Source organism: Leucoraja erinacea, chromosome 13, assembly GCF_028641065.1.
Source record: "Leucoraja erinacea ecotype New England chromosome 13, Leri_hhj_1, whole genome shotgun sequence".
In the NCBI taxonomy this organism is placed as follows: Eukaryota; Metazoa; Chordata; class Chondrichthyes; order Rajiformes; family Rajidae; genus Leucoraja; species Leucoraja erinaceus.
This window is the reverse complement of record NC_073389.1, coordinates 53,887,722-53,911,084: the sequence shown is the minus strand read 5'-3', so window position 1 is coordinate 53,911,084 and position 23,363 is coordinate 53,887,722. Positions and strand designations below refer to the sequence as shown.

General features: G+C 51.0%; 1 long non-coding RNA gene across 5 annotated transcripts in view; it reads right to left on the bottom strand.

The window, feature by feature from the left end:
* The window catches only part of LOC129703063 (uncharacterized), an 89,803-nt gene that overhangs the window by 53,396 nt on the left and 13,044 nt on the right, over positions 1–23,363 (bottom strand). For 4 of the 5 annotated variants that reach the window (XR_008724506.1, XR_008724504.1, XR_008724505.1 and 1 more), the window contains exon 2: positions 17,232–17,305. This is a non-coding gene — a long non-coding RNA (uncharacterized LOC129703063). Of the gene's footprint in view, positions 1–17,231; positions 17,306–21,022; positions 21,187–23,363 lie in introns of those variants that run through there. The other variant, XR_008724508.1, reaches the window with a different exon arrangement.

The following is a 23,363-nucleotide window of genomic DNA, read 5'->3' as shown; positions in this document are numbered from 1 at the left end:
GCTAGATGCAGGAAGATTATTCCCGATGTTGGGGAAGTCCAGGACAAGGGGTCACATTTTGAGGATAAGGGGGAAATCTTTTAGGACCGAGATGAGGAAAACATTTTTCACACAGAGAGTGGTGAATCTGTGGAATTCTCTGCCACAGAAGGTAGTTGAGGCCACACAGTTCATTGGTGATATTTAAGAGGGAGTTAGATGTGGCCCTTGTGGCTAAAGCGATCAGGGGGTATGGAGAGAAGGCAGGTACAGGATACGGAGTTGGATGATCAGCCATGATCATATTGAATGGCGGTGCAGGCTCGAAGGGCCGAATGGCCTACTCCTGCACCTATTTTCTATGTTTCTATAGCCAACAGAATTAGGCCATTCGGCCTATCGAGTTTAATCCACCACTCAATCATGGCTGATCTATTTTGCCTCTCAACCTCACCCTCCTGCCTTCACCCTGTAACCTTTGAACCCTTATTAATCAAGGATCTATCAATCTCCACTACACTGAACGTTTCCTAGTTTATTACATTGTGTTAATGTGCGGGGATCGCTGGTCGGCACAGACCCGGTGGGCCGAAGGGCCTGTTTCCGCGCTGTATATGTAACTGACCTAAACTAAACTATAATAAACTGTAATGTCTTGTAAAACGATCTACCTAGCCTACCAACTCTGTACATACCTACACCCAGTCTGAAGAGGGGTCCCAACCCGAAACGGCATCTATTCCTTTTCTCCAGAGAAATCAGGAGAGGAATAGATCGGGTATTCCAGCATTTTGTGTCTATCTGCCCAGCCTCCTATGTTGTAGAAACAGCAAGTCCAGCCCTGGCTGTCCCTCCTTGTAAATAGCCCTGGTATTAATCTCATTAGTTTCAATTCATTTAGAGATACAGCGCGGAAACAGGCCCTTCGGCCCACCGGGTCCGTGCCGACCAGCGATCCCCTGCACACCAATACTACAATTTACAATTTTACCGAAGACAATTAACCTACAAACATGCATGTCCTTGGAGTGCGGGAGGAAACCGGAGCGCCCGGAGAAAACCCACGCAGGAAACGGGGAGAAGGTGGAAACATTTATAATCAGAGCATTGAGTATAGAAGTTGGGATGTAATGTTAAAATTGTACAGGGCATTAGTGAGGCCAATTCTGGAGTATGGTGTACAATTTTGGTCGCCTAATTATAGGATGTCAACAAAATAGAGAGAGTACAGAGGAGATTTACTAGAATGTTGCCTGGGTTTCAGCAACTAAGTTACAGAGAAAGGTTGAACAAGTTAGGTCTTTATTCTTTGGAGCGCAGAAGGTTAAGGGGGACTTTAAAATGATGAGAGGGATAGACAGAGTTGATGTGGACAAGCTTTTCCCATTGAGAGTAGGGAAGATTCAAACAAGAGGACATGACTTGAGAATTAAGGGACAGAAGTTTAGGGGGGAACTTCTTTACTCAGAGAGTGGTGGCTGTGTGGAATGAGCTTCCAGTGGAAGTGGTGGAGGCAGGTTCGATTTTATCATTTAAAAATAAATTGGATAGGCATATGGACGGGAAAGGAATGGAGGATTATGGTCTGAGTGCAGGTAGATGGGACTGGGGGAGAATACGTGTTTGGCACGAACTAGTTGGCCTGTTTCCGTGCTGTAATTGTTATATGGTTATGGTTACCTGCCTATCTTTCTCTTGTCTCCCTCTCTTTCTCTTCGTCATGGTAATAAGCGCTAGTGGTCAGGATGGAACACGGATCTCCGGCGCTGTGAGGTAGCAGTCTTGCCGCTGCGCCAGGGTGCGGCGTTGGGTCGAAGCGGGCACTGGTGAGAGGCGGGAGGGAGGAATGAGAGCCGGGATAGACTAGCTTTCCCAAGGCGCTGTCTCCAGCTCGATTGTGACTCACAGCCACCAGCTGCCCCTTTGTACTCTGTCCAAGTGATGATGAATCACACGCAGGTCTGGGCAAGCGAGAGCGGGCAGAGGCTTTCAGATTGCGGAGGCAACCAGCCTTGAACTTCATCCCATTCTCACCCCCAAAATCCTTCCAGCAGCCAAGCCACGGCTGACTGATCAGAACATCCTGACAGCACAGAAGGGCCCATTGTATCTGCATCTGCTGAAGGCCATTTATCCAGTCTAGACCCTAGACTTATGAGGCACAGCGCGGAAACAGGCCCTTCGGCCCACCGAGTCCGCGCCAACCAGCGATCCCCGCACGCTAACACTATCCTACACACACACACACGGGGGGGGGGGGGGGGAGATAGGAGGAGATAGTTGAGGCGGCAGGAACAATCCCAACGCAGAGGTGCATGAATAGGACAGGTGTAGAGGGATATGGGCCAAACGCAGGCAGGTGGGACTAGTGTAAATGGGACATGTTGGTCGGCGTGGGCAAGTTGGGCCTGTTTCCACACTGTACCTGATCTATGACACAAGAACAGAGCAAAGCTTCTCGCTATTGAGGGAGTGGCAGCATAGGTTTACAAGGTTAACTCCCGGGATGGCGGGACTGTCATGTGCTGAGAGAATGGAGCAGCTGGGTTTGTACACTCTGGAGTTTAGAAGGATGAGAGGGCATCTTATTGAAACATATAAGATTATTAAGGGCTTGGACACGCTAGAGGCAGGAAACATGTACCCGATGTTGGGGGGGTCCAGAACCAGGGGCCACACACAGTTTAAGAATAAGGGGTAAGCCATTTAGAACAGAGACGAGGAAACACTTTTTCACACAGAGAGTGGTGAGTCTGTGGAATTCTCTGCCTCAGAGGGCGGTGGAGGCCGGTTCTCTGGATGCTTTCAAGAGAGAGCTAGATAGGGCTCTTAAAGATAGCGGAGTCAGGGGGTATGGGGAGAAGGCAGGAACGGGGTACTGATTGGGGATGATCAACCACGATCACATTGAATGGCGGTGCTGGCTCGAAGGGCGGGCCTGCACTATTGTCTATAGTATATTGAATGGTGGAGCTGGCTCGAAGGGCCGAATGGCCTACTCCTGCACCCATTGTCTATTGTCTACTGTCTTCCTGGCCGCAAAGGGACATTGTCGGCGTAGGGGACCGACTCGGTCACAGCACATTCATCACGTTTACAGCAGCCAAACACACACCCCCCACCCTCCCCCCTCACGCAAAAACCCAAACACAAATGGCTCAAACAACAAATTAAAAAATCAAAATTAAATCTGCGTATTTGCTCATTACTGGTCTGGAAGACACCGAGAGGATAGGTTTAAAGAAAATGAAAGAGAAATTCAGTACCTGCTTCGAGTGCGCACTATCTCAGGCAGGAAGATGATCTATCATCGCAAGCGGTCTGTCTGCCTCAAGGGTGGTCACGGATGTCAAATGGAGGAATAGAATGGTGGGAGATGGCAGTGGGACGAGAGAGAGAGGGGGATGGGGGGCGGGAAGGGAAGACAGGGAGGATAGGGAGAGAGGGAAGGAAGATGGGGGGAGGGATGAAGGGGTGGGCCAGGGAGGGGAAGAGAACGGGACAAAGCGAGGGGGGGGGGGGGGGGGGTGGGGGGAAAGGGGGAGAGAACGAGGATTAGGACAAAGAAGGAGATTGGGACGGGAGGGGGGGGAGGAGGGGAGGAAGGAAGGGGGACAGGGAAGAGGATGATGGGGGAGAAGATAGGAAGGAGGGAAGGGAGGGAGGGGAGGGAGAGATGTGGGGAGGGAGGGGGGAGAGGGATAGAAGAAGGGAGAGAGAGGGAGTTAGGAAGAGGGGAGGGAGGGGGAGGGGAGGGATATAGAAGAGGGATAGAAGGGAGGAGTGGGGAGGGAGGGGAGAGGAGATAGAGGTAGGGAGAGGGAGCGGGTTAGAGAGGGAGGGGGAAGTAGGAGGAGTGGGGGGAGTGGGAGGAGGGGAGGGAAGAAGGGGGAGGGAGGTAGGGGGAGGAGCTAGATAGAAGAAGGGAGGGTGGGAGGGGGGGGGAGGGTGGGGGAGAGGGATAGAAGTCGGGAGAGGGAGGGAGTTAGGGAGGGGAGGGGGGGAGTGGGGAAGAGGGGATAGAAGAAGGGAGAGGGAGGGAGTTAGGGAGGGAGGGGGGGGGGGGGTAGTGGTCCATGGTGTTACAGTAACGTCACATCCTAACGCAGCAGGCCGGGCTGGGCTGTAGTAGGAAGTCCTTCACACCCAGGGGCCCTGTCTCATCCGCCTCTACCCACCGGCCCACTCGAGCGCCAGTTAAAACTTACGGAAAAAGCTCAAAAAAAAATAAAAAGGAAAACCCAGAAAACTCCACCTGGGAAAAGAAAGCAGCGGGCGTGAGTGAGGACAGGCTGGGGGGGGGGGGGGGGGGCCTTTAGCATTTGCCGCCAGTCTAGATCCAAGGGAGGAACGGGGCCTAGTCGAATGGTTAAACCTGTGCAGCCCAGCCGCGGGGACAAGAAGATGCACACAGTCGGTTTATGGTCCGCTTTGGTGTGGTCGGGGGGGGGGGAAGGATTCGGAAATTTCTCCAAGAGCTCAGTTGTTGGGGGGGGGGGGTGAGTAGGAAGGGGACCAAGGAGCAAGGTTAAAAGAGGCGAGAGGGTGGGTGCAGAAATCAGGGCCCTGCCACCCACCAGAGGAACCTCCTGGCCTATGGAACGTCCCCAGTAGCTGCGGACCGTCGAGGCTTTGCTGTATCCTGTCGCTAAGATTTTCCAAATTTAAAAAAAAAACTTTCCCTTTCCTTTTGGAAAGCCCAACGTTAAATGAGAATAGTTAAGAACTTTCCCTCCCATCTCCTCCCTCTCTCCACGCACCAGAATTTTTGTTGTTTTTTTTTTTTTTTTTTTTTTTTTGGTTGGGTGTTTTTTGTTGGTGTTGGGTTTTTTTGGTGGGGGGGGGGGGGGGGGGGGGAAAGGGTGGGGGGGGGGGGGGGAGGGGGGGGGGGGGGGTGTGCGGGGAGGAACGGCAGAGGTTCTCAGGCACGGAGACTACAGCTTGTTGGTCGCCTGCCAAGAAACTGGAGAGAAAGCACAGCGCGCAGCATAATGGCAAAGGAGAGCCTCCCCCACGCCCGGCTCGGGCGCACGCAATCACCGCGCACTCCGCCATTTTGCGTGCTGTGTGTTTGAAACACCCGATTCCCGTGCCATCTTCACCCCCCCCCCCCCTCGCCTCGCCTCCCTCTCCCCGCTCCTCCGTTTCACAATCCCGCAGCTCCCAGCCCTCCCTCATACTCTCTCTCTCCATTTCTCCCTTCCTCCCCTCCTTCTTTTCTTTCATTCTTCCCTCCTTCCTTCCCTCACTTCCCCTCTGTAGCTCCCTCTCTCTCCCTCCCCACCTCTCTCTCTGTCTCTCCTTCCATCCACCTCTCCCTCCCTCCCACCTCTTTCTCCTTCCCTCTCTCCCTCCCTCTCCACCTCTCTTTCCTTTCCTCTAACTCTCCCTTTCTCCACCTCTCCCTCTCCTTCCCTCTCTCTCCTCTCTCCCTCCCTCTCCCCCTCTCTCTCCTTCCCTCTAACTCATTCACTTCTTCCATCATCCTCTCCCCTCATTCTCTCTCTCTCTCTCTCTCTCTCCTCGCTCTCTCTCTCTCTATTTCACTCTCCCTCCTCCTCTCCCTCTCTCCCTCCCTCTCCCTCTCTGTCCCCTCTATCTGTCTCTCCTTCCCGCTCCCTCCCCTCTCCTTCTCCGACCCCTCTCTCTCTCTCTCCCTCCCCTCTCTCCCTCCCTCTCCACCTCTCTCTCCATCCCTCCTCTCCCTCTCCCGTCTCTGTGTCTTCTCCCTTCTCCCTCTCTCCCTCCCTCTCTCTCCTCTCTCCCTCCCCAGATCCCGCCCCCTCTCCCTCCCTCCCCCCCCCCCCCCCCCCCACTCCGTCTCTTTTCCTGAGATTCTCCACCACCCCTCTTTGTCTGAACCCTCGCCATCTCCCCGACGTTAACTCCGTGCTGCGGGCCCCACTCCCTCATCTTCCCCTCCTCACTCCGGTCCCGACTCTGGCTCCAGCCGTCTGCTGCAACCCCAGCCCGTCTCTGCTCCGCCTCACACTCACTCCCCCCCTCCCTCTCTCATGCTCTCTCCATCCTTCTCTCTATCTATCCCTCTTTCTCTATCCCCCTCTCTCTATCTATCTCTCTCTATCTATCTATCTCTCTCTCTATCTAGGTCTCTCTCTCTGTCTCCCCCTCCCTCTCTTTCTTCCACCCTCTAATTCTCTCCCCCTTTCCCTCCCTCTTCCTCTCTCCCACTCTCTCTCTGTCCTTCCCCCCCTCCATCTCTCCCCTTTCTTCCACCCTTTATCTCTCTCTCCCCTCCCTTTCCTCCACCCTCTCTGTCTCCCTCTCCCTCTATATTTATATCTCTCTCTCCCCCTCTCTTCCACTATCCCTCTCTCTCCCACCTTCCCCCCCCCCCCTCCTCCCCCCCCCCTCTCACTCCCCCCCCCATCCCTCTCTCTCCCTCCTCCTCTGACACAGACTCTCTGCTTCCACACCAGCATCAGTTGCCGCAGGGGCAGAGGACATCAGCCAGCGCACAGAACCAGCTCGCCGCTGCAGACGGGGCCGTGTTGCTCGTTATCTGACGACGAAGAGAAACACAAAGGAATCCCTTGCCTCCCGGAACCGTCTGGCAGCGTAGACGGCAACACAGAGTTGGGCAAAATGCATCACCTTTGGGAGATTGGAGCCATAGCAACACATGCCTGGCACCCTGCCCGGTCGGTCTCTGCGCTCCAAGCCTGGAAGCCTCAACTGGTTTTAACTGGCGAAACCCCAATTGTCCTGCAGTCGCTGACCCAGAGCCAAGAGCCTTGCGATTTGGGAAAATATCGAGAACCAGGACAGGAGCAGATCGGGTAGAATCTCTTGGGTTTTCCTTTCTCCCCCCCCCCCACCCCCCACCCTGCATCAGTCAGAAGGCGGGTTTCGGACCGAAACGTTGCCCTATTTCCTTCGCTCCATAGATGCTGCTGCACCCGCTGAGTTTCTCCAGCACTTTTCTCTACCTTCGATTTTCCAGCATCTGCAGTTCCTTCTTAAACACGGGTAGAGTCTCGTGCCCAGCGGAGGTGAATCGAGGACCAGAGGGCGTTTAAGGTTTCAGGAATCCGAGGTAGATAAAAGTGCTGGAGAAACTCAGCGGGTGAGGCAGCATCTATGGAGCGAAGGAATAGGTGACGTTTCGGGTCGAGGCCCTTCTTCAGACTGAGTCTGAAGAGGAATCTGAGGGGTGACTTTTTCACGCAAAAAGGGTGGTGGGTGTATGGAACGAGCTGCCGGAGGAGGTAGTTGAGGCTGGGACTATCCCAACGTTTAAGAAACAGTTAGACCGGTACATGGATAGGACAGGATTGGAGGGATATGGACCAAACGTGGGCAGGTAGGACAGGCAGCATCTCTGGGGAGAAGGAATGGGCGACTTTGAAAAGTGAGACCCTCCCTCAAACCCGAAGAAGAGTCTCGACCTGAAACGTCACCCATTCCTTCTCTCCAGAGATGCTGCCTGTCCCGCTGAGTTACTCCAGCATTTTGTTTCTACCTTCGGTTTACGCCAGCATCTGCAGTTCCTCTCTACACAGTTGGAACTAGTGTAGCTGGGACATGTTGGCCGGTGTGGGCAAATTGGCCATAGGGCCTGTTTCCACGCTGTATCACGCTATGATTATGAAGGAAGGATTTGTCAAGAACAATAGACAATAGGTGCAGGACTAGGCCATTCGGCCCTTCGAGCCAGCACCGCCATTCAATGTGATTATGGCTGATCATCCACAATCAGTACCCCGTTCCTGCCTTCTCCCCATATTCCCTGACTCCGCTATTTTTAAGAGCCCTGTCTAGCTCTCTCTTGAAAGCATCCAGAGAACGTGGACACAGAACATCTCGATCCCTCGAACAGAATGAACCACCCTTCGCAAACAGGCCCTTCGGCCCATCGAGTCCGCACTGACCAGCGATCCCCGCACACTAACATTACCCTACACACACGAGGGACAATCTTACACTTATACCAAGCCAATGAACCTATAAACCTGTCCGTCTTTGGAGTGTGGGACGAAACTGGGGCACCCGGAGAAAACCCACGCAGGTCACGGGGAGAACCTGCAAACTCCGTACAGACAGCGCCCGTAGTCGGGATCGAACCCGGGTCTCTGGCGCCGTGAGGCAGCAACTCTACCGCTGCGCCACCGTGCGTGTGTACCAAGGTGTACAGCTGAGCATTTGTAATTTGTGTGTACACCCCAATGGATGTGTCCGAGTGTGAGTGTGCGCTTGCACAAGTACAACTGAGTGTGTGCAGCAGACTACACTTTAGGCAGACACAAAATGGTGGAGTAACTCAGCGGGAGAATTACTCACTGAGTTACTCCAGCATTTTGTGTCCACCTTCGATTTAAACCAGCATCACACAGGGAGTGGTGAATCTGTGGAACTCTCTGCCACAGAAGGTAGTTGAGGCCACACAGTTCATTGGCTATATTTAAGAGGGAGTTAGATGTGGCCCTTGTGGCTAAAGGGATCAGGGGGTATGGAGAGAAGGCAGGGATGGGATACTGAGTTGGATGATCAGCCATGATCATATTGAATGGCTCGAAGGGCCAAATGGCCTCTGCTCCTGCACCTATTGTCTATGTTTCTATGTATCTGCAGTTCTTTCTTACACAGACTATACTTTAGCTCTTATGTTACAGATACAGCGTATAAAACGGCCCTTCGGCCCACCGAGTCCGTGCCGACCAGCGATAGCCCTGAACGCTAGCTCTATCCGACACAAATTACAACTTGATAACTTTATCCTTTTTCAATTACAATTTAAAAATATACAATTCTAATCGACATGTAGGAAACAACCCGATATTGTAGCCATGATAGACGCAGGGGGCTGGAGTATGTCAGCGGGTCAGGCAGCATCTCTGGAGAAAAAGGAAGGGTGACGTTTCAGGTCGGGACCCTGCTTCAGACTGATGTTAGGGGAGGGAGGGGGGCAAAGATAGAATGTCGTTTTGGAAGAGGGGAACCCCTGTTTCCTCAAGAATGAGGACATCTCCGATGCCCTGGTGTGGAACACAACAACCTGGGCACAGATGCGGTGTAGACAGAGGAATTGGGAGTAGGGGATAGAATCTTTACAGGAAGCAGGGTGGGGAGAAGTGTAGTCCAGATAGCTATGGGAGTCTGAAGAAGGGTTTCGGCCCGAAACGTTGCCTATTTCCTTCGCTCCATAGATGCTGCTGCACCCGCTGAGTTTCTCCAGCTTTTTTGTGTAACCCTAGCTATGGGAGTCAGTGGGTTTGTAGTAGATGTTGGTCAGCAGTCTGTCTCCTGTGGCGGAGAAGGTGAGATCTAGAAACGGTAAGGGAGATGTCGGAGATGGTCCAAGTGAATTAGAGTGCAGAGAAGATTTACAGAGAAGGGCCTGAGCGACAGGGAGAGGTTGAACCGGCTGGGAGTCTATTCCTTGGAGCGCAGGAGGATTCAAGGTTCAAGAGAGTTTATTGTCATGTGTCTCTGATAGGACAATGAAATTCTTGCTTTGCTTCAGCACAACAACATAGTAGGCATGAATACAGAACAGATCAGTGTGTCCATATACCATTATATAAATATATACACACATGAATAAATAAACTGTTAAAGTGCAAATAAACAGATAATGGGCTATTAATGTTCAGAGTTTTGTCCGAGCCGAGTTTAATAGCCTGATGGCTGTGGGGAAGTAACTATTCCTGAACCTGGACGTTGCAGTCTTCAGGCTCCTAGAATCATAGAAAATAGATGCAGGAGTAGGCCATTCGGCCCTTCGAGCCTGCACCGCCATTCAATATGATCATGGCTGATCATCCAACTCCGTATCCTGTACCTAACTTCTCTCCATACCCCCTGATATCTTTAGCCACAAGTGGCCACATCTAACTCCCTCTTAAATATAGCAATGTAGCCCCTGTACCTTCTACCTGAAGGTAGCGGGGAGATGAGTGTGTGGCCAGGATGGTGTGGGTCTTTGATGATGCTGCCAGCCTTTTTGAGGCAGTGACTGCGATAGATCCCCTCGATGGACGGGAGGTCAGAGCCGATGATGGACTGGGCAGTGTTTACTACTTTTTGTAGTCCTTTCCGCTCCAGGCCGCTCAAGGGGTGACCTTATAGAGGTGTAAAAAATCATGAATGGAATAAGTCGGGTAGACGCACAGAGTCTTTCGGGTCGAGTCTCTTCTTCTGTCTGAAAAGAAGGGTCTCGGCCCAAAACCTCACCCATTGCTTCTCTCCAGAGACGCTGCCGGTCCCGCTGAGTTACTCCAGCATTTTTGTGTCCGTCTACAATTGTCTTGTCCCCGCTCTGGGAGTAGGAGTGGGGGCAGATCCGGACTGCAACGGCCGTGAGTCTCAGGCCGAGCCCGGCGATCGTTTGCGCGCTTCTGCTGCTGTTGGAGGTGAGACGTTGCATCGCGCTAGGGTCTTGGGCCTGTCCCACTTTGGCCGTCAGTTACGCGACAGGCGGTTGGCGCACGAAGATTTCGTTCAGGACGAGGTCCACACTCCTCCACGCCACTCCCACGCGCCCATTCCACGCGCTAGCAGGTCGCGCAAATGGCTCGCGAATGACGGCCAAGTGGGACAGCCCCTTAAAGCTTTTTTTCCCCTTTCACCTTCTGCTGTCAGCAGGCCAGTCGACCACATCCCATATCTATTCAGTGCCAGAACAAAGGCCCCAATTCACGCCTTGCATTTCGTCATGGCGTGTGACCCTGGGCTGCCTGAATTTTAATCAGAATCCTCCACTACAGGCCCAGTTTAACCGGAGATCGTTTATTAATGTCCCAGGTTGGTGGGTGACGGATCAGGACACGGGCTCGGGCTCGAGCAAAATATTATGTTACTTTTTCAGCAGAGCAGAAAAGCAGTTCTAATTGGCGCATTATCTGGTTATTAGGACGACACCCATTCATTACTCCCTTGATTAAACTTGCATCAAAGGTAAGTTGAGCCGTTGTGTGATTCTTTTTTTTTTTTGCGGGCTTGCGGATTGATGTGTGGGCAGGCTGCTCCGCTTTCCAACACCCAGTCGAGGAATTCCCTGCCTGGATACTTTCAAGAGAGAGCTAGATAAGGCTCTTAAAGATAGCGGAGTCAGGGGATATGGGGGGGGGAAGGCAGGAACGGGGTACTGATTGGGGATGATTGATCAGCCTTGATCACATTGAATGGCGGTGCTGGCTGGAAGGGACGAATGGCCTACACCTGCACCTATTGTCTATTGAGGAGAATTTAGAGGCACCTTGGCAGTCACGGTATTGTCGGCTAGATGTCTCTCAACCTCTCGCGTTTCAGCTTCACGCCCATCAGCCCCGCATTTTAGCTCGGAGACGCAGAGCGGAGACAGGCCTCTCGGCCTACCGAGACTGCGCCGACCAGCATTCACCCCACACACTGGCACACTCCTACACACGCACACGCACACGCACACTAGAGACTATTCTATATTTATACCAAGCCAATTAACCTACAAACCCGCACGTCTTAGGAGTGTGGGAGGAAACCGAAGATCTCGGAGAAAACCCGCGCGGGTCACGGGGAGAACGTGCAAACTCCGTACAGACAGCGCCCGTGTGAGGCAGCGCCCCCTACCCGCTGTGCCACCCTATTAAACATAGAAAATAGGTGCAGGAGTAGAGGCCATTCGGCCCTTCGAGCCAGCACCACCATTCAATATGATCATGGCTGATCATCCAACTCAGTATCCTGTACCTGCCTTCTCTCCATACCCCCTGATCCCTTTAGCCACAAGGGCCACATCTAACTCCCTCTTAAATATAGCCAATGAACTGTGGCCTCAACTACCTTCTGTGGCAGAGAGTTCCAGAGATTCACCACTCTCTGTGTGAAAAATGTTTTTCTCATCTTGGTCCTAAATGATTTCCCCCTTATCCTTAACTATGATTAAACTGTTGATCTATCTCATCTCCTGAAACTCTGAGTATAGGAGCAAAGAGGTCCTTCTGCAGTTGTACAGAGCCCTAGAGAGACCACACCTGGAGTATTGTGTGCAGTTTTGGTCCCCTAATTTGAGGAAGGACATTCTTGCTATTGCGGGAGTGCAGCGTAGGTTTACAAGGTTAATTCCCGGGATGGCGGGACTGTCATATGCGGAGAGAATGGAGCGGCTGGGCTTGCACACTCTGGAGTTTAGAAGGATGAGAGGGCATCTCATTGAAACATATAAGATTATTAAGGGTTTGGACACGCTAGAGGCAGGAAACATGTTCCCGATGTTGGGGGAGTCCAGAACCAGGGGCTACACACAGTTTAAGAATAAGGGGTAAGCCATTTAGAATGGAGACGAGGAAACACTTTTTCACACTGAGAGTTGTGAGTGTGGAATTCTCTGCCTTAGAGGCCGGTTCTCTGGATATTTTCAAGAGAGAGCTAGATAGGGCTCTTAAGGATAGCGGAGTCAGGGGATATGGGGGGGAAGGCAGGAACGGGGTACTGATTGGGGATGATCAGCCATGATCACATTGAATGGTGGTGCTGGCTCGAAGGGCCATTCGGCCCTTCGAGCCAGCACCACCATTCAATGTGCACTTATTGTCTATTGTCTAAGCCTCTCTCAATAGCTCTTCATTGTCATGTATGCCCTGCATAGACACTCTTGCATCTGTCACCATATTTTGGTGTCATTTATAAAAGGGAACGTGGGTCAGTTTAGTTTATTGTCACGTGTACCGAGGTTTGTTGCGTGCTAACCAGTCAGTGGAAAGACAACACATGATTACAATCGAGCCGTCCACAGTGTACAGATACATGATAAAGGGATAATGTGAATAACGTTTCGTGCAAGATAAAGTCCAGTAAAGTCCGGATCAAATGATAGTCCGAGGGTCTCTAATGAGGGCTGTTCTCTGGTTGTGGTGGGATGGTTCAGTTAGAAACATAGAAACATAGAAATTAGGTGCAGGAGGAGGCCATTCGGCCCTTCGAGCCTGCACCGCCATTCAATATGATCATGGCTGATCATCCAACTCAGTATCCCGTACCTGCCTTCTCTCCATACCCCCTGATCCCCTTAGCCACAAGGGCCACATCTAACTCCCTCTTAAATATAGCCAATGAACTGGCCTCAACTACCCTCTGTGGCAGAGAGTTCCAGAGATTCACCACTCTCTGTGTGAAAAAAGTTCTTCTCATCTCGGTTTTAAAGGATTTCCCCCTTATCCTTAAGCTGTGACCCCTTGTCCTGGATCTTGCATCTGTCATGATTCCAATTGCCTGATAACAGCTGGGAAGAAACTGTCCCAGAATCTGGAGGTGTGCGTTTTCACACTTTTGTACCGTTTGTGTTAAGGGGGCTGTCCCACTGTACGAGCTAATTCAAGAGTTCTCCCGAGTTTCCCCCGATTCGAACTCGGGGAATTACGGTAATGGCCGCTCGTGGGTACTCGGGGCTCTCGTGGACATTTTTCAACCTGTTGGAAAGTCTTCCCGAGCTTACCGCGTTTCCCGAGTACCTGCCGTTAGCGTTACGAGCCGCTAAGAGAGACGTCCCGAGCTCCGACGTACCCGCTACGGACATTCTCCGTGCTTACCACGGAGATTTTTTTAAATTTTTTTTTAAACTCGGGAGAGCTCTTGGAATGAACTCACACCGTGGGACAGGCCCTTTAGTGTAGACTCGGTGAGATGAGGTGCCTGTTTTTACACTGTATCCCTAAACTGGACCTTCAGAACTGTGGGTCGGCTCGGTGGCGCAGTAGTAGAGCTACTGCCCTACAGCGCCAGAGAGCTGGGTTCGATCCTGATTACGGGGTGCTTGTCTGTACGGAGTTTGTACGTTCTCAACCAACCCGTTCCTTCTCTCCAGAGATGCTGCCTGTCCCGCTGAGTTACTCCAGCATTTTGTGTCTACCTTTGATTTTAACCCAACATCTGCAGTTCGTTCTTACACAAGCTTGCAGGTTAATTGGCTTGGCATCAATGTAGAAATAAATTGTGTTTAAGAGGGAACTGCAGATGCTGGTGAATCGAAGGTTACACAAAAAAGCTGGAGAAACTCAGCGGGTGCAGCAGCATCTATGGAGCGAAGGAAATAGGCAACGTTTCGGGCCGGCCCGAAACGTTGCCTATTTCCTTCGCTCCATAGATGCTGCTGCACCCGCTGAGTTTCTCCAGCTTTTTTGTGTAACCCTAGAAATAAATTGTGTAGGGCAGTGGTAATGTGCGGGGATCGCTGGTCGGCACGGGCTCGGTGGGCCGAAGGGCCCGTTTCCATGCTGTATCTCCAAACTAAACCAAGCTGGGAGCAAGAAAAGAGAGAGTCCAAAGTCCAGGTTACCTGGACTTACCTGATCCAGGTAGGCACAGGTACACCCCAGGTAAAGATGCATCTCCCTCGCTCACACTCCACTGCGCTTACAACCCCAGACTCGTTCCCACTGAGTCATTCCGGGCAGGACAGCACGAGGTTCCTTCCCCACCCCCACCGCGCAGCCTCTCCTTGCATCCAGACAGTGAACGGCAGCCAAGCCTGACATCAGCCCACCGCAACTTCCTCCCTTGCCTCATCCTCTCTCCCACAGCGCCCTCTGACTCACCATTCATTGCTTCCCCCTGTGTTAAACGTTTCGTACATCAATGATTTGGATGAAGGGATTCAAAGTAACATTGGCAAATTTGCGGATGACACAAAGCTGGCTGGCAGTGTGAACTGTGAGGCGGATGCTATGAGAATGCAGGGTGACTTGGACAGGTTGGGGGAGTGGGCAGATGCGTGGCAGATGATGTTTAATGCGGATAAATGTGAGGTTATCCACTTTGGTAGCAAAAACAGGAAGGCAGATTACTATCTAAATGGCGTCAAGTTGGGAAAAGGGGAAGTACAACGGGATCTGGGGGTCCTTGTACATCAGTCTATGAAAGTAAGCATGCAGGTACAGCAGGCAGTGAAGAAAGCGAATGGCATGTTGGCCTTTATAACAAGAGGAGTTGAATAAAGGAGCAAAGAGGTCCTTCTGCAGTTGTACAGAGCCCTAGTGAGACCACACCTGGAGTATTGTGTGCAGTTTTGGTCCCCTAATTTGAGGAAGGACATTCTTGCTATTGAGGGAGTGCAGCGTAGGTTAATTCCCAGGATAGCGGGACTGTCATATGCTGAGAGAATGGAGCGGCTGGGCTTGTACACTCTGGAGTTTAGAAGGATGACAGGGCATCTCATTGAAACATATAAGATTATTAAGGGTTTGGACACCCTAGGGGCAGGAAACATGTTCCCGATGTTAGGGGAGTCCAGAACCAGGGGCCACAGTTTAAGAATAAGGGGCAAGCCATTTAGAACGGAGATGAGGAAACACTTTTTCACACAGAGAGTTGTGAGTCTGTGGAATTCTCTGCCTCAGAGGGCGGTGGAGGCAGGTTCTCTGGATGCTTTCAAGAGAGAGCTAGATAGGGCTCTTAAAAATAGCGGAATCAGGGGATATGGGGAGGAGGCAGGAACGGGATACTGATTGGGGATGATCAGCCATGATCACATTGAATGGCGGTGCTGGCTCGAAGGGTCGAATGGCCTACTTAAGAAGGAACTGCAGATGCTGGAAAATCGAAGGTAGACAAAAATGCTGGAGAAACTCAGCGGGTGAGGCAGCATCTATGGAGCGAAGGAATAGGTGATGTTTCGGGTTGAGACCCTTCTTAAACTAGTTCTATGTTATCTCAGTTTCGCATCCTATACCTTAGGTACAATTTGTGAAAACTATTTATTTAAAAACCTGTACGTCTTTGGAATGTGGGAGGAAACCAGAGCACCCAGTGAAAACCCACGTGGTCACAGGGAGAATATCCAATCTCCGAAGATAGACACAAAAATCTGGAGTAACTCCGCAGGAGATGCAGCATCTCCGAGGAGAAGGAATGGGGGACGTTTCGGGTCGAGCCCCTTCTTCGGACTGGACAAACACCGTACAGACAGCACCCATGGTCAGGATCAAACCCGGTTCTCTGGTGCTGTAAGGCAGCAACTCTACCGCTGCGCCACCGTGCCTCTCCTTTCAAAGGGTCGATTAAGACAATTCGACAATTACACACACAATCTGGTAGGAAGGTGTGATCACGTGATAGGTGCAGAGTTAGGCCATTCGGCCCATCAAGTCTACTCCGCCAACTTCATTTTCTTATTCTAATCTTTTTTCAATGTAACAAAAAAAAAAAAATTGTACATAAAATGTATTATGAAAATATATATTAGGCACTTTGGTGCCATATGACTGTACTTACTTCTAATAAATTAAAATATTTTAAAAAAAAGTCTACTCCGCCATTCAATCATATGCTGATCAATCTCTCCCTCCTAACCCCATTCTCCTGCCTTCTCCCCGTAACCCCGACACCCGTACCGATCAAGAATCTATCCATCTCTACGTTAAGAATATCCACGGACTTGGCCTCCACAGCCGTCTGTGGCAATGAATTCCACAGATTCACCACCGCAAGTCTTATGACAGATTGCTTGAGCCCAGAAAAAGGTTTTCAAATCAGCACTGTATTTTGTTTCATGAATTATTCCTTGCAAACGGGCATAAGTTGTCCGGTTGCTAAACATTTTAATTCTTCTTCCCATTCCTGCACAGATCTTCTGTCCTCTGTCTCCTCCATTGTCGGAGTGAGGCTAAACGCACATTGGAGGAACAGCATCTCATATTTCGCTTGGGCAGCTTACAGCCCAGTGGTATGAATATTGATTTCTCCAACTTCAGGTAGCCCCGGCATTCTCCCTCCCTCTCTCTATCCCTCCCCCCACCCAAGTAGTTTTCACCCAACAAACACCTAACAATGTTTAAGAAAGAACTGCAGATGCTGGAAAAATCGAAGGTAGACAAAAATGCTGGAGGAACTCAGCGAGTGCGGCAGCATCTATGCAGCGAAGGTTCGGGTCGAGACCCTTCTTCAGACTGATGTGGGGAGGGGAAGAAGAAAGGAAGAGGCAGAGACAGTGGGCTGTGGGAGAGCTGGGAAGGGGAAGGAGGGAGAAAGCAGGGACTACCTGAAATTGGAGGTCAATGCTCATACCGTTGGGGTGTAACACTACCCCGTTTCCTTTATGGTCATTACATTTTTGCATATCTTTCATTTTCTTTGTACTTAAATCTCTCTACATCACCGTCGATATCTCTTGTTTCCCTTATCACCAAACCAGTCTGAAGAAGGGTCTCTCGACCCGAAACGTCACCCATTCCCTCTCTCCAGAGATGCTGCTTGTCCCGCTGAGTTACTCCAGACATTTGGGTCAATGATAAGTTGGCAATAAACTGTGGAAAATGTACCTTCTGTCTGGAAGCCAAGGGCAGTCAGTAGATAAATCTTGTTCCTTTCCTTCACCCAGAAAGACATTCATTTCCTGCAAGAAAATCAATTGCTTTAAAAACTTTGGATAGGCACAAAAAGCTGGAGTAATTCAGCGGGTCGGGCAGCATATCTGGATTCATCAATCAACCAATCAAAACCTTATTGTCATATAACCATATAACAATTACAGCACGGAAAACAGGCCATCTCGGCCCTTCGAGTCCGTGCCCCTTGTCCCCTTGTGAGGCCATCGTTTGTCATTCAGAAATACATCAATAAATGCAAGGTAGACAAAAATGCTGGAGAACCTCAGCGGGTGCAGCAGCATCTATGGAGCGAAGGAAATAGGCCTTTTGATGAGATTTAATAGGAACCAGTGGGGCAACTTTGTTCACACAAAGGACAGCAGGTGTACAAAACGAGCCGGCCTCCACCGCCCTCTGAGGCAGAGAATTCCACAGACTCACCACTCTCTGTGAGAAAAAGTGTTTCCTCATCCCCGTTCTAAATGGCTTACTCCTTATTCTTAAACTGTGTGTGGCCCCTGGTTCTGGACTCCCCCCAACATCGGGAACATGTTTCCTGCCTCTAGCGTGTCCAAACCCTTAACAATCTTATATGTTTCAATGAGATGCCCTCTCATCCTTCTAAACTCCAGAGTGTACAAGCCCACAGCCGCTCCATTCTCTCAGCATGCGACAGTCCCGCCATCCCGGGAATTAACCCTGTGAACCTACGCTGCACACCCTCAATAGCGAGAATGTCCCTTCCTCAAATTAGGGGACCAAAACTATTCCATCGATACCGCAAGCCTTCATTGCCGAGTTATATCCCTCTACTCCGGGTCAGCCAGCCAGCCGCCTGCACTTTGTAAAGATTCGTGAGGGTTTTTGTCGAGGAAAGTGTTTCCACTGGCAGCCCAGTCCGTAATCAGAGAACGCGGCTTTCCGATATTTGGCAGAGGGATTCAAAGCCAGACAAAGTGAACTTTTTTGTATGTAAAAGTTGTGGCCTGGAAATGCTTTCTTTGTGGAGTTGGCAGAAACAGATTCAGGAGGAACTCTCCGAGAAGAGAACTGGACGAGTAATAAAAAGATTGAGGGGAAGAGAAGGGTTTCATCCTAGTGGTTGAGAAGGAGAGTGGGGGGTGAGGAGACATTTCTTGAGCTGGGGTGGGGGTGGTGAATCAGTGGAACTCATCAGCGAAGGCCACGTCATTGAGTATTTTAGACAATAGACAATAGGTGCAGGAGTAGGCCATTTGGCCCTTCGAGCCAGCAGTCACGGTGGCACAGCGGTAGAGTTGCAGCCTGACAGCACTTGCACAGACCCGGGTTCGATCCCGTCTGTACCGAGTTTGTACATTCTCGCCGTGATCCTTCCTGGGTTTTCTCCAAGATATGACAATAGACAATAGGTGCAGGAGTAGAGGCCATTCAGCCCTTCGAGCCAGCACCGCCATTCAATGTGATCATGGCTGATCATCCCCAATCAGTACCCCGTTCCTGCCTTCTCCCCATATCCCCTGACTCCGCTATCTTTAAGAGCCCTATCTAGCGCTCTCTTGAAAGAATCTACCAATTTCACCCAAAAATACCCAATGACGCAGTCTTCTGGAAGCTTTTACAGCGATGATATGGAGACATAGAACAGCTATGATGGGCCGATTGGACTCAGTGGCGCAGCGGTACAGTTGCCCCCTCACAGCGTCAGAGACCCGGGTTCGATCCCGACTATGGGTGCTGTCTGTATGGAGTTTGCACGTTCTCCCCGTGAATCTGCCTGGGTTTGGTTTCCGCCCAAATTTAGTGTGTGTGTGTGTGTGTGTGTGTGTGTGTGTGTGTGTGTCTGTGTCTGTGTGTGTGTGTGTGTCTCTATGTGTGTGTGTGTGTGTGTGTGTATGTGTGTGTGTGTCTGTGTGTGTGTGTGTGTGTGTGTGTGTGTGTGTGTGTGTGTGTGTGTGTGTGTGTGTGTGTGTGTGTGTGTGTGTGTCTGTGTGTGTGTGTGTGTGTGTGTGTGTGTGTGTGTGTGTGTCTGTGTGTGTGTGTGTGTGTGTATCTGTGTGTGTGTGCGTCTGTGTGTGTGTGTGTCTGTCTGTGTGTGTGTGTGTGTGTGTGTGTGTCTGTGTGTGTGTCTGTGTGTGTGTGTGTGTCTGTGTGTGTGTGTCTGTGTGTGTGTGTCTGTGTGTGTGTGTGTGTGTGTGTGTGTCTGTCTGTGTGTGTGTGTGTCTGTGTGTCTGTGTGTGTCTGTGTGTGCGCGTGTACGCGCGCGTGGATCACAGGTCGGCACAGACTCGCGGGGCCGAAGGGCCTGTTTCCGCCCTGTGTCTCTGAACTAAACTAAACTGGAGTAGCTGGCGGGAGGGGAAGGCAGAGTTAAAATCAACGCTATCCTGACAGGAAAGGCTGCTTGCCACAGAATCCTGTTTCTAAAGACACTCTAAGCCTCACCTCGCAGCCGCGGGTCATTTAAGGATACGGTTCTTGGCCGAGCTCCTGGAATCACAAGGGCCTCTTGTCAAGAATCCGGCTCACGGGCCAAAAAAGCAGAATAACATCTTGATGGAAGCTTTTCCAACCAGCGTGCTGTTAACAATCCCGCCCTCCCTAATCTACAGATTATTACCTGGAATTTACCATTGGCAAATCAGATGCACTTCGGAAAAAAAACCCTGCTCTAGCACTGAGTCTCGCTGTAGTGAACAAGGGGAAATAATTTGTTCTAACTCCCTGGTGTAGCGAGGGGGGGGGGAATGATCCAACGTTCAAGGGATCTGGGCTCAAGTATTGCCGGCTGCACCTCTGCCCAATACTGTGGTCAACGCAGCCATATCGCGGGTGCTGCTTACACAGAGATACGTAACGCGGGGAAACAGGCCCTTCGGCCCACTGAGTCCGTGCCAACCAGCGATCTCCTACACACACGCAGGTGCCAATTTACAGAACTCAATTCACCTGCAAACCCCGAACGTCTTTGGCTTGTGGGAGGAAACCGGAGCACCCGGAGAAAAACCCACGCGGGTCACGGGGAGAACGTACAAACTCCGTACAGACAGCGCCCGTGGTCGGGATCGAACCCGGGTCTCCGGCGCTGTGAGGCAGCGACTCTACCGCTGCGCCACCGTGCCATTTGACAAGACATTAACACAGGTGCACAACATTTATCAAGATGCATTTGGCATAGAAGATTACAGCACGGGCACAGGCCATTCAGCCCACAATGTCTGTACTGACCATGCTGACAATTTGCTGCACATTGTACATATTCTCCGTTCTCTGCCTGTTAAAATGTCTGCCTAAACATCTCTTAGAAGTCGGCAAGATGGTGCCCAACCCAGGCGACTATTTGTGTGCGAGTCGCAGAAGCAGAACTTCAAATACATATTACAATCGCTCCACACTCTTACATCTTAGTTTAGAGGCATAGCACGGAAACAGGCCCTTCCGCCCGCCGAGTCCGCACCGACCCGCGATCCTCGCACATTAACACTGACACACACATACACACGCACACACACACACACACGCACATATACACACACGCGCACATATACACACACACGCACATATACACACACGCACATACACACACACGCACATACACACACACGCACATACATAGACATATACACACACAGATACACAGAGACACACACACACACACACAGATACACAGAGAGACACACACACACACACACACACATATACAGACACACACACAGAACTATTTTAACACACATATACCGAAGCCAATGAATTAACCTACAAACCTGTACGTCTTTGGACTGTGGGAGGAAACCGAAGATCACGGAGGAAACCCACGCGGGTCACGGGGAGAACGTGCAAACTCCATATAGACAGCAGCTGTAGTCGGGATCGAACCCGTGTCTCCAGTGCTGCAAACTCTACCGCTGCGCCACCGTGCTGTATTCCTGCAGCCAAAATATTTCTTACTAACTATGATCTTCTTCAACTCCTCTCAGACTCTGTCCTTACTTTGACTATCCGCCACCTGAAGACCAGCCACGTCGAATCCTGTCATGGCGAGACCCAGCGCGCCTCATTAGCGACCCCCAGGCTATCCTTGCTCGATCCTTACTGGCCTTACCTTGCACTATTCCTACGAGAGCAACAGATCGGGCAGATGCACAGAGTCTCTTGCCCAGCCTGTCCCACTAACCGATATCAGTGTCGCCAAAATGTTTTGGACATTTCAAAATCCGGGGGTGACAAAAATAAGTTTCGACACTTGAAAAAACACCGCGCGCCAATACGTCATCACGCAGCGCCACGCCATGAATTTTACGGTGACCATATGCCGGTCAATGATGCTGGCAGTCGCCCAAAATATCGCCAAGTGGAACAAGCCCTTAAGGGAATCAGAGGACCAGAGGTTCAAGGTGAAGGGAGAAAGATTTCATAGGAATCTGAAGGGTAACTTTTCCACACAAAGGGGTGGTGGGTTTATGGAACAAGCTGCCAGAGGAGGTAGTTGAGGCTGGGACTACCCCAACTTTTAAGAAACAGTTGGACAGGTACATGGATAGAACAGGTTTGGAGGGATATGGACCAAGGTGGGACTAGTGTAGATGGGACATGTTGGCCAGTGTGAGCAAGTTGGGCCGAAGGGCCTGTTTCCACGCTGTATCATTCTATGACTCTATAAACCTTCGTACAAGCGACAATAGACTAAACTAAACGTTGCTACGACATCTGCTTCCAGAACCTTCCATGGCAGCGCATTCTGGGCACGTACCCCCCCCCCCCCCCCCACCATCCTAGACCGTGAGAAATTTCAGAGAATTGTGAAAGTTCGGCATGTCCCCGACAACTCTCACCAACTTCTACAGATGAGCCGTGGAAAGCATTTTACCGGGAGGCATCCCGGCTTGGTTTGGGAACAGCTCCATCCAAGGCCCGCAGTAAATTGCAGAGAATTGTGGACGCAGCCCAGACCATCACACAGACCAACCTCCCTTCCATTGACCCCATCTACACCTCACGCTGCCTTGGCAAGGCCAGCAGCATCATCAAGGACCAGTCCCACCCCGGCCACTCCCTCTTCTCCCCTCTCCCATCGGGCAAAAGGCACAGAAGCGTGAAAACAAACGCACACCTCCAGATTCAGGGACAGTTTCTTGCTAGCTGTTATAGACAATAGACAATAGGTGCAGGAGTAGGCCATTTGGCCCTTTGAGCCAGCACCGCCATTCAATGTGATCATGGCTGATCATCCCCAATCAGTACCCCGTTCCTGCCTTCTCCGCATATCCCCCGAGTCCGCTATTTTTAAGAGCCCTATCTAGCTCTCTCTTGAAAGCATCCAGAGAACCTGCCTCCACCGCCCTCTGAGGCAGAGAATTCCACAGACTAACCACTCTCTGAGAGAAAAAGTGTTTCCTCGTCTCCGTTCTAAATGGCTTGCCCCTTATTCTTAAACTGTGTGGCCCCTGGTTCTGGACTCCCCCAACATCGGGAACATGTTTCCTGCCTCTGGTGTGCCCAAGCCCTTAATAATCTTATATGTTTTAATGAGATACCCTCTCATCCTTCTAAACTCCAGAGTGTACAAGCCCAGCTGCTCCATTCTCTCAGCATATGACAGTCCCGCCATCCCGGGAATTAACCTTGTAAACTTACGTTATCAGGCAACTGAACCGTCCTCTCACCAACCAGAGAGAGGTCCTGTATTACTATCTGAAGGAGTCTGAAGAAGGGTCTCGACCCGAAACGTCACCTATTCCATTTCTCCAGAGTTGCTGTCTGACCCGCTGAGTTACTCCAGCTTTTTGTGTCTGTCTACTATCAACCTCACTGGAGACCCTCGGACTATCAATAATCGGACATTATCTTGCACTAAACGTTATTCCTTTTATCTTGTACATGTACACTAACCATATACCAATTACAGCACGGAAACAGGCCATCTCGGCCCTACAAGTCCGTGCCGATCAACTTTTCTCCCTTAGTCCCACCTGCCTGCACTCATACCATAACCCTCCATTCCCTTCTCATCCATATGCCTATCCAATTTATTTTTAAATTATACCAACGAACCTGCCTCCACCACTTCCACTGGAAGCTCATTCCACACCGCTACCACTCTCTGAG